Below are 17,797 nucleotides of genomic sequence, written 5' to 3' on the forward strand. Positions count from 1 at the left end.
CAACTTGCAAGCTTGCGCTCTGCAGCGCTGATTGCAAACCAAGCATGGACTCCTACAGTAAACGTAACTAGAGACGAACAACAATAGATGTTTATAGAGGAAGATGATGGGGGGAGGGGGGCCAGCTATAGGTCAAGGGTGCCAGTGGTGTAATGGACTGCTGTAGGGTGTAGGGTCACGGGAGGGGAGTGACAGGCCTACAGATGTTATAACCTCCCCGGGGAGGATTAGAAAAACACCACGACATGTTTTCCCGCATCGCATGTCATTGCAAAGCTCCCTGGGAAGGCTGTTCTCTATAAACTAAACCCCTGGGATTTTCGTCTTTTCTTGATGGATATGAAGTGTGTGCATGTGTGTGTGTGTGGGGTGGGGGGGTTAACCTGTAAGCTGTCAAGTCTTTCAAAGAGGGTCCATGCTTATTTATAGAGTGATTCGAGACATGACAGGTTGCAACCTCTGCGGCCTCTCAGCCAGGGAAGAACTCTACAGTACCTATACCGCCACTTTAATTAATAATAAAGACAAACAAACACGCACCTGTGCCACACACGCTCAGACAGATTCTGAACCTGGGCAGGGAGTTTGGCTGCCTTCCCTCGCTTCCTTTTAGCTGATGGCTCTGATGTGTGCTTTCTGGCACAGGAGGGGGAAAAAAACACCCTCGCTTGGCCATGGGAGCCGTTTGAGAAAACCGTACGAGTAGCAGCAGCGGCGGATAATGAAGAGCAACACAAACAATACCACACACTGACACCAAGAACAGATTAGGCGTCATGTTTTATTCACTGAGACAGTGGTTCTGGCTGGCTGGCAAAAACAAAACGTATCGTGTGTCTGCTGCAAGTCAGTCCAGGCCTGAACGCCCCGAGTTAATATCTTAATACTGTGATGTTCACTGTGAAAACAATGCAACCTCTAAAACAAACTGAATTGCTCCAGAATGCTCCAGAGAGAAAGAGAGAGAGAGAGAGATGAAAAGTCAGATTTATACTTTGTCGTATAACGGTGACACTTTCTGAAAATAGCCAATCTACAAGCTTACGTGTCATGTCCGCAACATGGTGTGAGCTTGTAGATCGGCTATTTTCGATGTGCAACACAGTGGTACGACGGAGCATGAATCAGGCATTACACCGCAGCCACGATGGCGGATCAGAATCAGATGATGAGAGGAAGGGAAGAGAGACAGAGAAGGGAGAGTTTTGTGGAGTTTGACTGACTGCATTTTCTGCTGTGTTTGCATTAGAAAAAGGGTTTGGAGGGAACACAGGGCAGCTCAAAATGCTCTAAATAGAATGTGTTTTTTTTATGCGAGCGCACATCGGGACCGTGGAATGTTGGTTTTCAATCTCAGACACATGCGTACGCTCGCATGGAAAACCAACGTGGTTGTTTTTTCAATCATCTATTCAAGGGTTTCCTGGTGGGCTTCTCTCTTCCAAAAAAACAAATGTGCGTCGAACAAAGATACGCTTGTTACTCATATTCAGAACTGTAAATCAAAACATTTTGAAAGAAGGGGCCGTGAGGCTTTATCCATGGGCAGTAAAATAAAAAAGCGCAGAAACGTCAAATTCTTTCATGTCACGCAGATTACTTCCCTTTCCACCTTGTGCACTGTGCAGTGTTTTTCCTCGCAGAGGGGTTCACGTTGTGTCTGTTGACACAGACGCTGTTGGGCAACAGCAGATGTCAAAATACCCATTCTTATCCTCTGGTGGCGTATAGCGCCCGTCCCGCTGCGGATGATGCAACCAGCAAGTCATTTTGTACCCGTTCGACCCCTCCCAACCCATAGCCTCCCTTCCCTTCCCTTCCCTTCCCCTCCTCTCCTCTCCTTCCACCTCCTCCCCCGCCTCCTCCCCACCACATTTCAGTTTCAATCTTCTGCATGTGTTATTTTATTTTACCTTGTATCCGCTCCCCCCCCCCCAGTCCGCCCACCCCTACCCCCCATCTCCCCTCCTCTCTTATCCCATCTGGTGTCCATTTCTCCTGTGTAGGACCCCACCAGACCACAACCCAGCAGCAGCATATGGGCTCCCCTCGTAGCTCTGCTCGGTAGCAGTGCCTTGAACACCCCCCCCCCCCCCCATCCGCCATTTTAATGGACTTCGGGAGTAAGTCACTTCATGCGGTATACACTAACGGTAATGAACATTTGATGAAGATCAATGGAACATTTTTTACAGTACAGGACAAAGATAGAAAATGAAAGTTACCAGTAAACATTACTTGGTTGAGCTCAAAAGTTTGGCCAATGAGGTATAAAGGGTGGTGGTGTGGTGGGGGGGTTTGGTGGTGCAGCAGCAGGAGAGAAAAAATGCTTGTGTTAAAAAAGTGTTAGATTTAGTGGTTTGCCTTTATAGCTCAAGTCTATAAACCTTTCATTAGGTCGGGTGGAAATACTGCTCCCAGGGTGGGTTGCACATGGGCAGTGTTCCTAAAATGTCGCCCCTCCTGCACACCCCGGTCCCAGCTGAACTTGGTTCCGGTTGTTCTGCGTTTGTAGTGTGTGTGTGTGTGTGTGTGTGTGTGTGTGTGTGTGTGTGTGTGTGTGTGTGTGAGTGAGTGAGTGAGTGAGTGAGTGAGTGAGTGAGTGAGTGAGCGAGCGAGAGAGCGAGAGAGAGGGGGGGTGGATAGAGAGAAAGAGAGAGATGGAGGTTCTGACTTCAGGAATCAGGTTAGTGTCAGACAATTCCTTAGGGACCACTCCTAAAACTCTCACTAAGAGCAAGGGGTCAAGGGTCAAAGCAATAAGGGCCTATTATCTCTGCCATTACTGACTGACTTCCAGGCTCATCACGTCAACATGGGTTAGTGGCTCAGAGTGTGGTCAGCCAGTGGCTGGGACTGAGAAGAATATTATGGCTATGTTCCAAAATACAGTTGTGTGCTGCTACTCGTGTGCTATTTTAGAGTACACAGAATATAAAGTGATCTATTCTATAGCATCCACTTTCAGATGTCAGGCTAAACATTTTGTCCTTTCTTGTGTGCGCGCACACTGTCTGTTTGTGTGTGACTTTTTGAGTTCTATGTTAGTGATTTAGTAATAAAAGCAGAACTGTGAGATATGCTTTCTTGGCAGGATGCTCTTCACCTGCTACACAGACCTCTGCAAAGTCGCTCTCCGCAAACTGATTTCCCCCCTCGTTCTCCCCCGAACATCTGGCAAATCAGTTAAAGGTGTGCTGTGCACTCTTTGTTTACGCGCAAACACACAACAGAGCGGCCGCACAAACTGATGAACATAACACTGGCATTAGCGTGGCAGGGCTCTTTTCGCTCTGCTCTGCGTACTGCGAAACCACACCAAACGGCTTGTGCAACTCCAAACAACCAAAATCATAAGGCCTATAAAATCAGATTTCCAGATTTCTGGCTGGCCGCAGATTTTGGAAAGTATGCGGCCGGCACGCCGTGCACCCCCTGATTTATACTTGGTTTGAGTGCCGTGTCGTGCACTTAAAATAGCAAATCTACAAGATCAGCTATTTTCAGGGCGCGACAGCGGCGCGCAACTAAGCATAAATCACCCTTGAGATGGAGCAAAGTGCTCCATCGCCATGGGAGATTCTGGGCCGGGCTCGTGCCAGGGCGGGACACCAAAACGACAGGACGAAGGGAGGGACGTGGGGAGGGGCGACAGGGACGGCGGCCACTTTGGAGTTCTTTTTTTCCCTTCTTCTTGTTACAGTTCTTCACCCCCCCCTTCATGAGCCGCACACACTAATTTTAGAGGTAGTGCACATGGGTGTTTTTTTTCTTCTTCTTCCTTCTTTCTGTTTTCCGAGAACAGCCAGCGAGATGACGTCCAGCATAGCTGAAGCTGTGGCATCTGTGCTGCAGCTCTGAACACATCAAACGCACCCCACGTCCACACAGATTCAGGAGCAGAGCAAATATGGAGATTACTTTTCCAGAATGACTGTAGTGATGATTGTACTTTCATATATACAGTCTCATTCCACTGTGTGTAGTGTATGCACAAACCCATTTTAGTGTGTGTGTGTGTGTGTGTGACTGTGTGTGTGTGTGTGTGTGTGTGTGTGCGCGCAACTGTGTCTCAATCTTGCTTATAGTGTTTCAGTACAAAATGCAGAGCGACAGTGCTTGTAGAGGAAATGACAGTTGCATTACTAAAAGCTAACACTAAGTTGTTCCTGAACTATGCTCTGCTACTGTCATTAGTGTTAGAGCTAATCATCCGTGCAATCACAGTGAGGCTGGCCTGGAGTGACATGCTGGAATTATTACCTCTGGCTGGGACTCGCTGGCAGAGAGAGGGAGGAGCCCACATAACAGCCTTAAGAGTCAAGGCAATATAGTGTAATAGCTGGGCTACGGTGTACTGTCAGCAGCTACCCCTCCAACTGATTTATACTTTGTCGTATTATGGTCGAGTGCTGACCATAGCTGATGCACGAGATCACAATGTGTTGCAGATGCGATGCGCCGTGAGCTTGTAGATCTTGTCATTTCCGGCCCGGTGACCCCGTCGTACGATGATGGATAAATCAGCCTTTATGGTCGTCTCGAGAACAAGGCAATGAAACCGTAGAGGATGGACGCCGGAGCCTGCGCCAGACAGACGATGGCCGGGCACATCGTTACACCGGAACGCTTCATCTCTCGTCCAGGGGACTGTGAATCACACACACCTATCCTGTCATCGACGGGGGGGTATGTGGGGGGTCATGTGTGACTCTTTCCTTCCCTCCTTGGTCCCATATTCCCTCTCTGTCTTTCTGGTAAAGAACTACGTGATTCTCAGATAGAGAAAGAGTCTGTGAGTGTGTGAGTGTGAGAGTGAGAGTGTGCGTGTGTGTGCGTGTGTGTGCGCGTGTGTGTGTGTGTGTGTGTGTGTGTGTGTGTGTGTGTGTGTGTGTGTGTGTGTGTGTGTGTGTGCGTGCGTGCGTGCATTGGAAGAGTGTTTTAGAATATGGTAAAACGGTTACTGACACAGGGAAGTAATTTATAAGCAAATGAAGAACCTTGTGGTGGGTGACACTACAGCTAGTTGTCTGATAAAGCCAATGTGATGTGAATTAAGGGCTTCGGAAAGGGGCTGTGTGCACCGTGCGCTTCCTTCCTCCTTTCACCTCAAGGTGAAAATAACCTGCATTTGCTAAATTATACACTATGGCTAGGCTATGGGTTTAAGGATGTGTACCTTTGCCGGTTTGTGGACCAGCACGTTTCCACACAGAAAAGGACACAGGAAGCCAAGTCCATATGGACCACATATGGGCTTCCATGAAACACAGGCTTGGGGAGGGAGGATGGATTCGCCTCCAGACAACTGTTCTGAGGTCAGCGCTGTGTTTTCTCCTGTGATGGTTACAGTTAAGAGTTCGCTGGGGGAAGGGTTATGAACTCATCTGATCCTGGAACCGCGCAAGCTGCAGCATCGGGGGAGGGAGGTGGGGGCGTGTCCCTTTGAAAGGAGGGTTAGCGTGTGGTTAACGGGGAGCGTCCTCCATCTTTGTAGCAGGAAGTGAAGAGATCAATCACGGGAGAAGTACATGACACTCGCCAGCATGCCTGGTAGATAAATGTCAATCTGAGACACAGTAAATCTCACCATTACCACATATAAACTTCAAATCGGGGGATGTACCAATAAAACACAAAGCGCTGGGCTCGGATCTTATCGTTTGGTCTGATGATGATAGCTGCTATAGTGGACAAAGCTTTTTACACGCCGCGGTTGGTATAATCTCAGTCTCCGCATAGAATCTTCGACTCCCTGACTATTTGTAATCACAAACTTTGTCCTAACACAAACATTAAATACCATTGATAATGAATGGCCAGTTTTACGTCATTGTCCCAACACAAACATGAAATGCCATTGACATTGAATGGCCAGTTTGGAGTGTTTGTGTACTAAACACAAACATTGAAGACAAAGGTGAAGACGCAAATTCTATTTGGCCAGAATGATCATACAAAGTACCCAAAAGAAAGTAAAAAAACAAACTAAACTAAACTAAAACTAAAACAATACAACAAAGCCCACAGAGCTCATTCCATGTGTGCCTGGACTGTGTGAGGAAGTGAAGACATTGTGATTTGATGAGCATGTGTGGCTTCTTTCATCTGTGTCCAACCAGTAGGTGGCAACAACCCATCTTCTATAGAGCGCCGCAGTCCCGCCCCCTCTCAGAAAACGAGTGGCCCAGGAAATGAAACCCCAATGCATTCTCCCATCGGCACTTCTAATATAATTTATTTAAAGACGGTTACGCCGCGGACAAAGCCAATTCGGATCGTGACAAATCATGACAATGAACACAATGTTTTGGGCCGATCAAATAATTTATAAGACGAAAAACAAAACAAATAGTGTTGTCTCCTGACTTTCTTTTCTTCTTTCTAATGATTTGATCGGCCCAAAACATTGTGTTCATTGTCATGATTTGTCACGATTTGTCTACTACTGTACAGTGACAACAACCCATCTCCTATACTGTCTACTACTGTACAGTGGCAACAACCCATCTCCTATACTGTCTTACTACTGTACAGTGACAACAACCCATCTCTTATACTGTCTACTACTGTACAGTGACAACAACCCATCTCCTATACTGTCTACTACTGTACAGTGGCAACAACCCATCTCCTATACTGTCTACTACTGTACGGTGGCAACAACCCATCTCCTATACTGTCTACTACTGTACAGTGACAACAACCCATCTCCTATACTGTCTTACTACTGTACAGTGACAACAACCCATCTCCTATACTGTCTACTACTGTATGGTGACAACAACCCATCTCCTATACTGTCTACTACTGTACAGTGACAACAACCCATCTCCTATACTGTCTACTACTGTACAGTGACAACAACCCATCTCCTATACTGTCTACTACTGTACAGTGACAACAACCCATCTCCTATACTGTCTTACTACTGTACAGTGACAACAACCCATCTCCTATACTGTCTACTACTGTACAGTGACAACAACCCATCTCCTATACTGTCTTACTACTGTACAGTGACAACAACCCATCTCCTATACTGTCTACTACTGTACAGTGACAACAACCCATCTCCTATACTGTCTACTACTGTACAGTGACAACAACCCATCTCCTATACTGTCTACTACTGTACAGTGACAACAACCCATCTCCTATACTGTCTACTACTGTACAGTGACAACAACCCATCTCCTATACTGTCTACTACTGTACAGTGACAACAACCCATCTCCTATACTGTCTTACTACTGTACAGTGACAACAACCCATCTCCTATACTGTCTTACTACTGTACAGTGACAACAACCCATCTCCTATACTGTCTACTACTGTACAGTGACAACAACCCATCTCCTATACTGTCTACTACTGTACAGTGACAACAACCCATCTCCTATACTGTCTACTACTGTACAGTGACAACAACCCATCTCCTATACTGTCTTACTACTGTACAGTGACAACAACCCATCTCCTATACTGTCTACTACTGTACAGTGGCAACAACCCATCTCCTATACTGTCTACTACTGTACAGTGACAACAACCCATCTCCTATACTGTCTACTACTGTACAGTGACAACAACCCATCTCCTATACTGTCTTACTACTGTACAGTGACAACAACCCATCTCCTATACTGTCTACTACTGTACAGTGGCAACAACCCATCTCCTATACTGTCTACTACTGTACAGTGACAACAACCCATCTCCTATACTGTCTACTACTGTACAGTGACAACAACCCATCTCCTATACTGTCTACTACTGTACAGTGACAACAACCCATCTCCTATACTGTCTACTACTGTATGGTGGCAACAACCCATCTCCTATACTGTCTACTACTGTACAGTGGCAACAACCCATCTCCTATACTGTCTACTACTGTACAGTGACAACAACCCATCTCCTATACTGTCTACTACTGTACAGTGGCAACAACCCATCTCCTATACTGTCTACTACTGTACAGTGACAACAACCCATCTCCTATACTGTCTACTACTGTACAGTGACAACAACCCATCTCCTATACTGTCTACTACTGTATGGTGGCAACAACCCATCTCCTATACTGTCTTACTACTGTACAGTGACAACAACCCATCTCCTATACTGTCTACTACTGTACAGTGACAACAACCCATCTCCTATACTGTCTACTACTGTACAGTGTCAACAACCCATCTCCTATACTGTCTACTACTGTACAGTGGCAACAACCCATCTCCTATACTGTCTTACTACTGTACAGTGACAACAACCCATCTCCTATACTGTCTACTACTGTATGGTGTCAACAACCCATCTCCTATACTGTCTACTACTGTACAGTGACAACAACCCATCTCCTATACTGTCTACTACTGTACAGTGACAACAACCCATCTCCTATAGTTGTCTACTACTGTACAGTGACAACAACCCATCTCCTATACTGTCTACTACTGTACGCTGGCGGGAAATGTACTCAAATGTTTTACCTAAGCAAAAGTATCAATACTGCAATATAGAAATACTCCGTTACAAGTAAATGTCCAGAATTCAAAGTGCACTTGAAAGTACAAAAGTATGTACTTAAAGCACCAAATGTACTTAAAGCACCAAAAGTAAAAATGTACTCATTGTGCAGAATATCCCATGTCCAGTTTTCAAATGTATTAAAAACATTTGGAAATCTACAGGCTCACAATTCGTCGCATTGGAAGCTTGTAGATCGGCTATTTTCAAATGGCCGAAATGTATATATGGCTGAAGTGGTTACTGCATGTTTTGTAATAATAATTTGTAATAACAATCAAAATCTACAAAGTAACTATAGTAACTAAAGTGTTCAAATAAATGTAGTGGAGTAAAAGTACAACATTTGCCTCTGAGATGTAGTGGAGTAGAAGTAAAAGTAGGCTACGGGAAATTGGAAATACGTAAGTAAAGTAAAAATACCTCAAAATTGTACTTAAGTACAGTACTTAAGTAAATGTACTTACTTTCCACCACTGCTTACTACTGTGCCACACATAGCCTCTAACTCACCCACCCACCCTCTCTCTCTCCCCCCCTCTCTCTCTCTCTCTCCTGACAAGTGTCAGCCACAGACAAGGCCAAGATAGTGAAGGATTCTCAAATTGATAGCTAGGTATCATGTATCATTTCTTTCAAGCTTGAAGGCGGCTCACTGTGCTGGAGGTATTTCTGTATGATCACATTCCAAAAGCTGCTCACCCCGGGACGACAGAGCGAACGGCAACTCAGATATCATTGTCATGGAGCTGTGAAGTGCCAGTTTAGGCACCTTGAGAGGCTGCAGGCCTGGAACGCCAGTCGACCAAAAGCATCAGTTGATCCCCGGCTATGAAAGGAGACCTGTTCTGCCGTTTTGGGAGCCTCGGTTGGTGGTCTATGAGAACAAGCTGCTGCTGAACCCTTTTGTGCTTATAGCAGATTACCAGGAGGCTCCTTCCAGATGCAGGGCGGTATAGAGGCGACCTGGGTTCTATTTCCACCGGGTGCATGGGACAGATCTGCTCCCCACACTTTTCTCATCAAGCGTAATAAGCCTCATATAAGCCACAGGGTCGCCGCGGTCAAGGATACGTGCACCTACCTACCCCAGCCGTCCATTTGTCTGTCCATGTTTCGATATATCCATTCGTCCGTTCGTTTAACTGTTCATTGGTGCATTTGTCCTTCCATTCATCCATCCGTCTGTCCATGTAACCATCCAGTCTGTGGGTATAGTTTCTCCTCCCGGCCTCCTCAATCTTTCATTACGATGGTGTTATTGTCGCACCCCTCAGTGCTGGAGGCAGGCCAGAGGATTCCGATGTTTAATGTGAACTTATTTCAGCTGCACACTCTCAACACTCTGTGACCGCTTGCAGGCTCAAGCCTGAATAGAAGGTCAGGAAAATGCTCTACGTATTTACTCTAACTGCAGCTGATTGCTATCTTGTTGGTCAGACGTTGCCTCACACACCTATACAGAACGTGTTACTGGATCTTACTGCTAGATGTGTGCATTATACAGATACAAAATCACACAATTCACAAAAGGTACCAACGAGTTAAATAGAAAGGAAAAAAAATATTAAGTGCTTTGCAAGTAAAAGCACTTGAGCAGAGGTACTCTGGGAAAATAAATCTCCAGTACCAGTCACCTCTCTTGAGGCCAGGCGTCATCGACCTGAGTGTGGAGGGAGATGAGTGGAGCCTGTTTATGTAAAGAGCAGGTCCCCAAAACCTGAGGCCCCTGGCCAGCTCAATTCTGAGGTGTAACTCACACTCCCTCACCCCACGCTCTCCCACAGCCTGTCAGTGGCATGGCAAAGACTGCCTCACTCCAGCTTCCTGTGACTCACTTCCTGTCCCGGCCCTGCACCTGCACTCCCCTGGGTGATGTCATGGCAGGTTTTCCTCTTGGAGTCGCGCTACCGAGCATACTCCCCGCTGTCTGGCATATTATGTGTGTGCGTGGTTGTGCGTGGTTGTGTGTGTGTGTGCGTGCGTGTGCATGTGCGTTTTCTGTGTGCATCCATCAGTGTGCCTGGCTCCGACATCAATCAGCAGACCCGGGGTGAATACGGCCCTTCATGGCTTCAGTGATGACCTCTTCCATGAGGCAAACAGAGGAGAGAAGCACATTAAAATGACAGCAGAGGAAGAGAGGAGCAGTACTAGACAGAACATGGAAGCAGTCCCAAAGCTGGATTATCGTGAACCCGCCTCTCTTTCTCTCCTTCCCTCCTACCCTCCCAAAGACACCAGTGTCTTCGTCCATTCCATTTTCATATCTGCGCAATCAATTACATCATTTTAGGAAGCGTGCTGCGAATTCAGACCGACCTTCACCTGTTGCAAACTTGACCTCTGCATGAAGGGGGAATCCGCAACGCAATGAGGACAGAGAGACAAGACAACCTCTAAATGCCCCCGATATCTGTAGGAATAATTATATTAGGCTATTCTACCAGCGGTGACCGCAGTGAAAATGATAGATTGCGGGGAACGCACCACTTGGACGGGCCTGTGAGCAAATGGAAATATCGTATGAGAACCGGTGCATACTTTTTTCCCTTATCCTGGACCGTACGAGGTAATGTTGTTTTTCTTCTGAACAGACCTTTTTTTTCTTCTTCTTTTTGCACATTTCTTTTTCAATCCTTCAAATTGGCCGAGTGGTTCGTGAGCTGGCAGGAAATGCCTCATGGCTCCCGTCAGCAGAGGAGAAACCCGTTTGGGGTCAAGGGTCATGGGAGGAAGGCAGCGGGCATGTATCAATATTCATTTCCTTTTCTGGTACGTTCGCAGACCTCTCGCTTCGTCGCACTGTTTCTCCCCACATCTCTTTCACCACGTTCCGCGTCATTACTTCTCGCTTTCGCCGCCTGTTGACAGCGTTACCGGCTCTAATGGTGTTCTGTGGGAAAAGTTAGCGCTGTCTCCTACCTACGTTTTGTGTCTGCCACAATATATTTGTGTGTTTTTGGGTCTACGAGTGAATGAGTATACTTGTGTTATATATTCATGTTTCTTTTTTTGAGTATGTGAGTGGTGACTGGTGAGTGAGTGAGTGAGTGGGTGAGGATCTGTGTGTTTGTGGGTTAGCTTCTGAGAGCTAGCATAGTCCAGATGCCAGTGGGAAGAGGAAGATTTCTAGCTGTATTTTCCCCGTCTTCCCCATCAACTGCACTCCTGGTAACTGTTCTAAGTATAACGTATCCCATCCCAGTATCCCAAAGGAGTCCACTGCAAGACAGTTTGATGCATGCACTATTGGGATCCATTGAGATAATCACTTTGGACCGGTGAAATAGGCGTTAAAGCGATCGCAGAAACCCCATTTCCCCCCATTAGAACAAGCTGCATTTAGAGGCCCCAGAGTTTACCAACATTCAGGGATTGACTTTGGACTGCATCTCGGCGCTGTCACTGTGCAAACAGCGGGCGTTTTGTTGACTGGGACATAAAATAGTGCTGTTGGGTTTTGGGTTTCCAGAGCGGGATCAGGGCTACAGTATATTGAGTCCATGTGGGGAGTGCGTTTTTAATCTGAGCCTTACCCACAGTCCTTCCTGTTTCTAATTTGGCGCTGCAGCGGTTTTGTCCCTAGGCCAAAAGCCTCTCTTCCACAGAGTGTCTATTTCCTCTGAAGTGAATAGTAGCAGGTGTGCTGGCCCAAGATCCCTTGGTGAAGTCTGCTTATGAATGGCCCACATCTCCCTCTCTCTCTCTTTTTCTTTCTCTCCCGTCTTTGTTTTCGTTTGTTTTTTTCCTCCCTTTCATTCTCCTCTTTCGTTCTCTCGTAAATTCTTTCAGTCTTTTCCACATACCTTTCTTTCTTTGTTTGCTGTTATGTCTTCACTGTTCTGCGGTCACTTCTGTTCTGCACACACCCACCCCCACCCCTCCCCATTTTCTTTCATTCCACCTTTTCGTTCTCGTTTGCCTCCTTTCGAGATCAAGATGGAGTTGTTTGATAAGTCGTAAATCAGTCGCTCACTCTGATGAAAACAATAAAAACCAATGGGGAGAACAAGGGCAGCACGGCCACACATCGACGCCCGCCAGACATCAGACGCGCTAAATCACTTTGACAGTAAAGATGTCAAAACATCCGAATTAGGTTCAGAATTAGGTTCACTGGAAATGCCTTTGTTGTGGCCGGATGTACTAAAACACCTTCCTGTGCACGGCCCCTCTTCAGCAGAAGATTATGCCTGATTTACGCTTGGATGTACATCGGGTTGAGCATAGCTTGTAGATGTTCTATTTTGATGTGCAACACCGACGCATGACGAAGTACAAATTAGGTCTTACAGCACTGAAATTAGTCAATAAACTACATCCATTAGAATAGTAATAGTAATAAGTAATAGAAAGAGCGATACAGAGCAAGATAGAGAAGTGAGAAATGTACAGTATATGAGCATACTGTATGTGTGTGAGTGTGTGCACAGCACACGCATCCAACAGCATTGAGGGAGAGGCTGTATTGGTTTGTCTGTGTGCATGTGTGTGTGTGTGTGTGTGTGTGTGTGTGTGTGTGTGTGTGTGTATGTGTGTGTGCGCACGCGCACGCATGCATGCATGAGTGCGTGCGTGTGTGAATCAATCTTCCACACTTTGTCATCTGGTCCCGCCTGATCACTGAGAACTCATCCACTCAGTGAGCGGAGGAGACATGTTGTCAGGCTCCTTCAAGGAGGCACCACGATTGGAATTAACCCCCGGTGACCTTCACTGCTCCTCCACCTCCTGCTTAAAACACGCTGCTTAATGAGTTGGGCTTGTAAGGGTGCAGGGCGCCTGGCAGAGGCAATAAATCCTATCAAGGCGCAGTCATATTTCCCCTTATCTCCGAGAGAAAACTAAAGGGAAAAGAAACCATTGCCGGGTGTGAATGATTTGTGAGTTAACACTGGATTGCGATACTGTTGGCAAGGCAATAAGGAAACTGGGTCCTGACCGAGGGGTTATTTAGCTGGAGCACTTACACACATGAACTTTTAACGATGTTTGTGTTTATTCAATTTTGCCTCTGCGCTGTTTGCCAAAGTAGGATTTGGTGTAAAGGTCACGATGAGTGAGTCGCACACTCGATCCCAGAGGTTCCCAGAAGTTTCAAGCCAAGCCAGACTTGCTGCATAACGCACACTTTGTAGCTGATGATGACTAATAATATGATTGAAAGCGATTAGCATTTTGCAGTCCATTCCTCCGCCATAAAGAAGTGCAGAAAAACAAAATATTCTCCCCTTTTGACCTTCCATGTTACCCCCCCCCAACACTTCAGCACACTTGTCTGTGGAATAGGAAATGCCCTTTGACCGCCCCTTGGCAACAATAGAAGCTCTCCAGCCTGTGTTCGGGCTCTGTACTCCCTTCTGGTTCCTTGCCAAAGACAACCGCGGGCATTTACGCGTCCAGCCGTGGTGTTTCCGGCATCTGCACACGCTCGATGTTTACACAGGATGTTCAAACTCGATGCAGATTAAACAAATCCAATTTGGATAGCTGAGTTCAATCGCCTCCTTTATTTCAACATTAGGAGCATGAAGCTGGGGCCCAGATCACCGCTCCCCTTTCCAAAAGGACTGGGTGAGGGGTTCAGGATGTGTGTATGGGGAGGGTGGTTGGGGGAAGGGGGGGGGTGCGGCGATCTGTGCACCAATAATTCCAGAAAGTATTTTGAGAGCGTTTATATGTGGATGGATGTCATCCGCTCGCTCCCACCGGCTTGCATGTGGTTAGATTTACTCAGTGTGGTGGTGGCGTGTTTTTTTTGTTCAAACATCTCTCCCAGCTCTCCCTGGCAGAGCATTGTGGGTCTTCGAAGGGCTCATGGGTAGTTTGGCATTAGCTCTGTTCCCACACTTATGGTGCAAACAGAGTCCTGGCTTTGTGCTCACATGCCCTGACCAGGCACACACGTAGCACGATTGAATCTAATGAACATATAATTTTGTGTGGGCCTTTTTTTTCCTTTTCTTTTTTTTTGCATCCCACATCAGATAATCACTGATTACTTAAACTCAGGAAATACAGTATAGGTCAGACGTCAAGCGTGCCAAGTTCACATTCTCATAAGGGAGAGTCGAAAGCTTCCACGTTAGAGATCTGCAAAATCGCTGGCCCAGGCCCTCATACGGTCCTCTGTATGAGGCGAGTTTCAGCTCTTGTGGTCTCAGACTTCGGGATGGGAAATGCCACAGAAGGCCGGACGGCCTCTGACATTTTCACAACTACAAAAGGACCTTCTTTGTGTTCAACAGGATTTTTAATTGCTGCTCACTCCAAATAAAGCTCAGAGCTTGGCCCGGCTGGCTGCGTCCTCACCTGGGCCCTCTCTTGTCTGCCATGGGAGGGGCACTGACCTTCCCTGGCATCTGTTTGGCCGGCGTCCGGCCGCCCATCTGCTCCTGGCAATGCACTCTTCCAACTTCTCGGAAGCGAGCAAACGAGCTCCATTGGCTAGCTGTCCACCTAATTGTATCACATTCTCAGGGCTTTGTCCTGGGGTTCCCTCACCAGCAAAAGGTTGCAAAAATCTCATCCGCCACATCAGAGGGGCCCTATTAACCCCTGACCCCTGGTTGGTGTGTGTGGACAGGGTCGCTCCTCACACCCAACGCTGGGCCCATTAACACGTCGCCCTGCGGCAAAAAAAACTATTTTGACGGGCTGTAATTGGCGCTAAGTGACGGCCGACAAAGGCCCCCTCTGTGCTGCCTGGCCGACCGGTTGGTACTCTCCGAGTTTCATACATGACATTTCCTCTCCGAGTCCGACGTGAGAGAAGAGGACCTGGGGAAGCCCCTGCCATCATCGCCACTTCCTTCATCCCTCTGTCTCCTAGCCCCTCCTCATCTTGCTGTTTGCCCGGTGCTCCTTTGAAAACATGAGATAATGAGGTTCGAGTAGGGAGAGCAGGCCAGAGCAGAATCGCACGGTTCAGGCTGATTAAGCCATCGGCAGACCGGTCCTTTCAGAGCCGGCCTAATTAGTTTATGTTAGCTGGAGAAGGTCAGAGGGCGTGTTAGGCTGAGGCCTTTCTCTGTAAGTGCCACAATGGTGTGATGATCTGCGGATGCAGGTGCTGGAATCGGCCCTTTAAAGTTGCAGATTCACGTCGGGTATTGGCTGTACGGTTGAGTTGCGAACAGGCACAGAGACAATGGTCTCTTTTAGTTTTGATTGAATGGCATTTTCAAAACAGTGCCCAGCCATTGAGTTGGCTCTCAAAGTTCATTAGTCATGAACTTAAATGCTATTACACTCTCAAAATAGACAGGGGAGGCCCTCAAAACTGTATGTGGAGGGGCTGTCATAATATGATCAGTCAGACAGAATATTCTGACAGCTAGAGACCATGGGGAGTTATGTTGGTCACCTTGGCCAGTGTTATAGTACTGGTAATCCACAGTCTGCCTAGTGAAGTTCAAACCTCTCAGGATGACTCAGTATGTTATATAGCCAGCACTCCTACCTTCAGCCTTATCACAACTTTATGTCCCTACTTTAACGTGTCTCTATTCACATTTATGGCAGATACAAATCCCTTTAATGATTGGCTGTAATCCCATGGTTCCCCTCACTGTTGTATACAGCTCGTCTCCTTAGCAACCCTGTGAGGGAACCCCGCCAGTCGTATATTTAAGACGGGTCGGACTCCCTTCCCCTCGGGCCATGCCATGCTCTCATCCCCCGTATTTAACAGCCTGACGTCAGACAGGAGCAGAGGAGGCAGCGGAGAGAGACTTTAATACTAAATCTCTCCCTCTGTCATTACCGGCCTGCACGACCGCCTATCAGAGGCCCATGAGTGATGTGGGAAACCCATGGCCCTGTCCTCCCAACCCCGACAGGCCGGGCCTGCCTGGTCTGTCCAAAACCAAACTGAAAACTACAGGACAGGCCCATGCAAGGGCTGACATCACGGAGGCGCCGGGCTCTTTATGCCCTTTCTGTGGTCATGAGGAGAGAGAGAGAGAGAGAGAGAGAGGACCCTGAATATTAATCTCTCTCTCACCCTCTCTCTCTCCGTCCTTTACTGGCTTGCTTTCCTTCCTCCTTCTCTCACCACGGAGGCCGTATTTCTTGGGCTCTCCTTCCCCATTAGGTCTAAATCAAACGAAGGCGCAGACTGTTTCTTTTGAATGGCGCAACATTGCAGGAAGCATGTTCTCACACACAGTCACATCACACAGTCACACAGACTCTATGGACAGGAGGTTGAAGGAAATGAGCGATCCGGTCCAAGGCCGGTTCTGGGTGATGTATAGTACCTGGAGTTCAAGCCGAGGTCTGGCATGTTTTCTATGTTAATCTCTGTCCATTAATAGCCTGCTTTCATTCAACCTGAATAAGTCAACCTCACCATATACTGGTGTTCTGTCAACACCACCAAAACAAACCACTTCCACAACTCAGTGATATGCAATATCATAAAATATAACCATTATTTTTGAGGGGCGCTACCCCCTCCTATATACAGGTTTAATGTTTGTCTTGAGTTCAATGTTTGTTTTGTAAACACCTTTGACAATGAAGGGAAAATGTATGTCATAATGTGCCTCATTAGGTGCCTCATATATGTATTTATATTTAACACTTAAAAGTCATATAATGCAAACTAAACTAATGATTACTTTTAATTGCATTAGTTAAATTCAAGGTGCAATGCAATCAATGCAATAACAGAAGAGCACCCCCACAACCCTATTGTCCGTAGCAGTAGTCAAGAAACAAAATCAGTTATAAACACCCCTACCCTCCCCATCCAAGTCAATCAGTCCAGGCCACCAGGCCAGCCCATGTGATGATGGTCTGTGTGGAAGGACACCTGCCGTCCTCACTCTGATGTGAAAGGCCTCTGAACTGGGCCGGGGGACAGAAGGGACAGCTAGAGGGCCAGACCCAGGTTTGGCCCCGTGGGTCTCGCTATCACTCCAGTCCACGGGCTGCCTTTGGCCTTGCTAACTGTTGCATGAAATGGGCCCCGGGAACAGTGCAAACCTCCCAGAAAACAGGCCGCTCACTGTTAGCCAACAGTGCTCCCTTTGTGTGAGAATTGTCAAAGCTGGCCCTTCTCTTTGCGCTGGTCCTCCCTTTCTTTTGAGCCTCAGCTGTGAGCAAACAAAGCTGGCTTGAAGTTTCGCACGGCGCGTTAGCTAGCTAGCTGGCTAGCAGCATTAGTAGTGTTTATGTCAATGAGAGCAATGGGGTTTGTGTTTCCTGGGTTCTGCAGGTGGGGCTTCAATGGGCTAATGAGAGAAGGCCCCGTCAA

The sequence above is a fragment of the Protomyctophum bolini genome (genome assembly GCF_963924005.1).
Source record: "Protomyctophum bolini genome assembly, chromosome: 19".
NCBI classification, from domain to species: Eukaryota; Metazoa; Chordata; class Actinopteri; order Myctophiformes; family Myctophidae; genus Protomyctophum; species Protomyctophum bolini.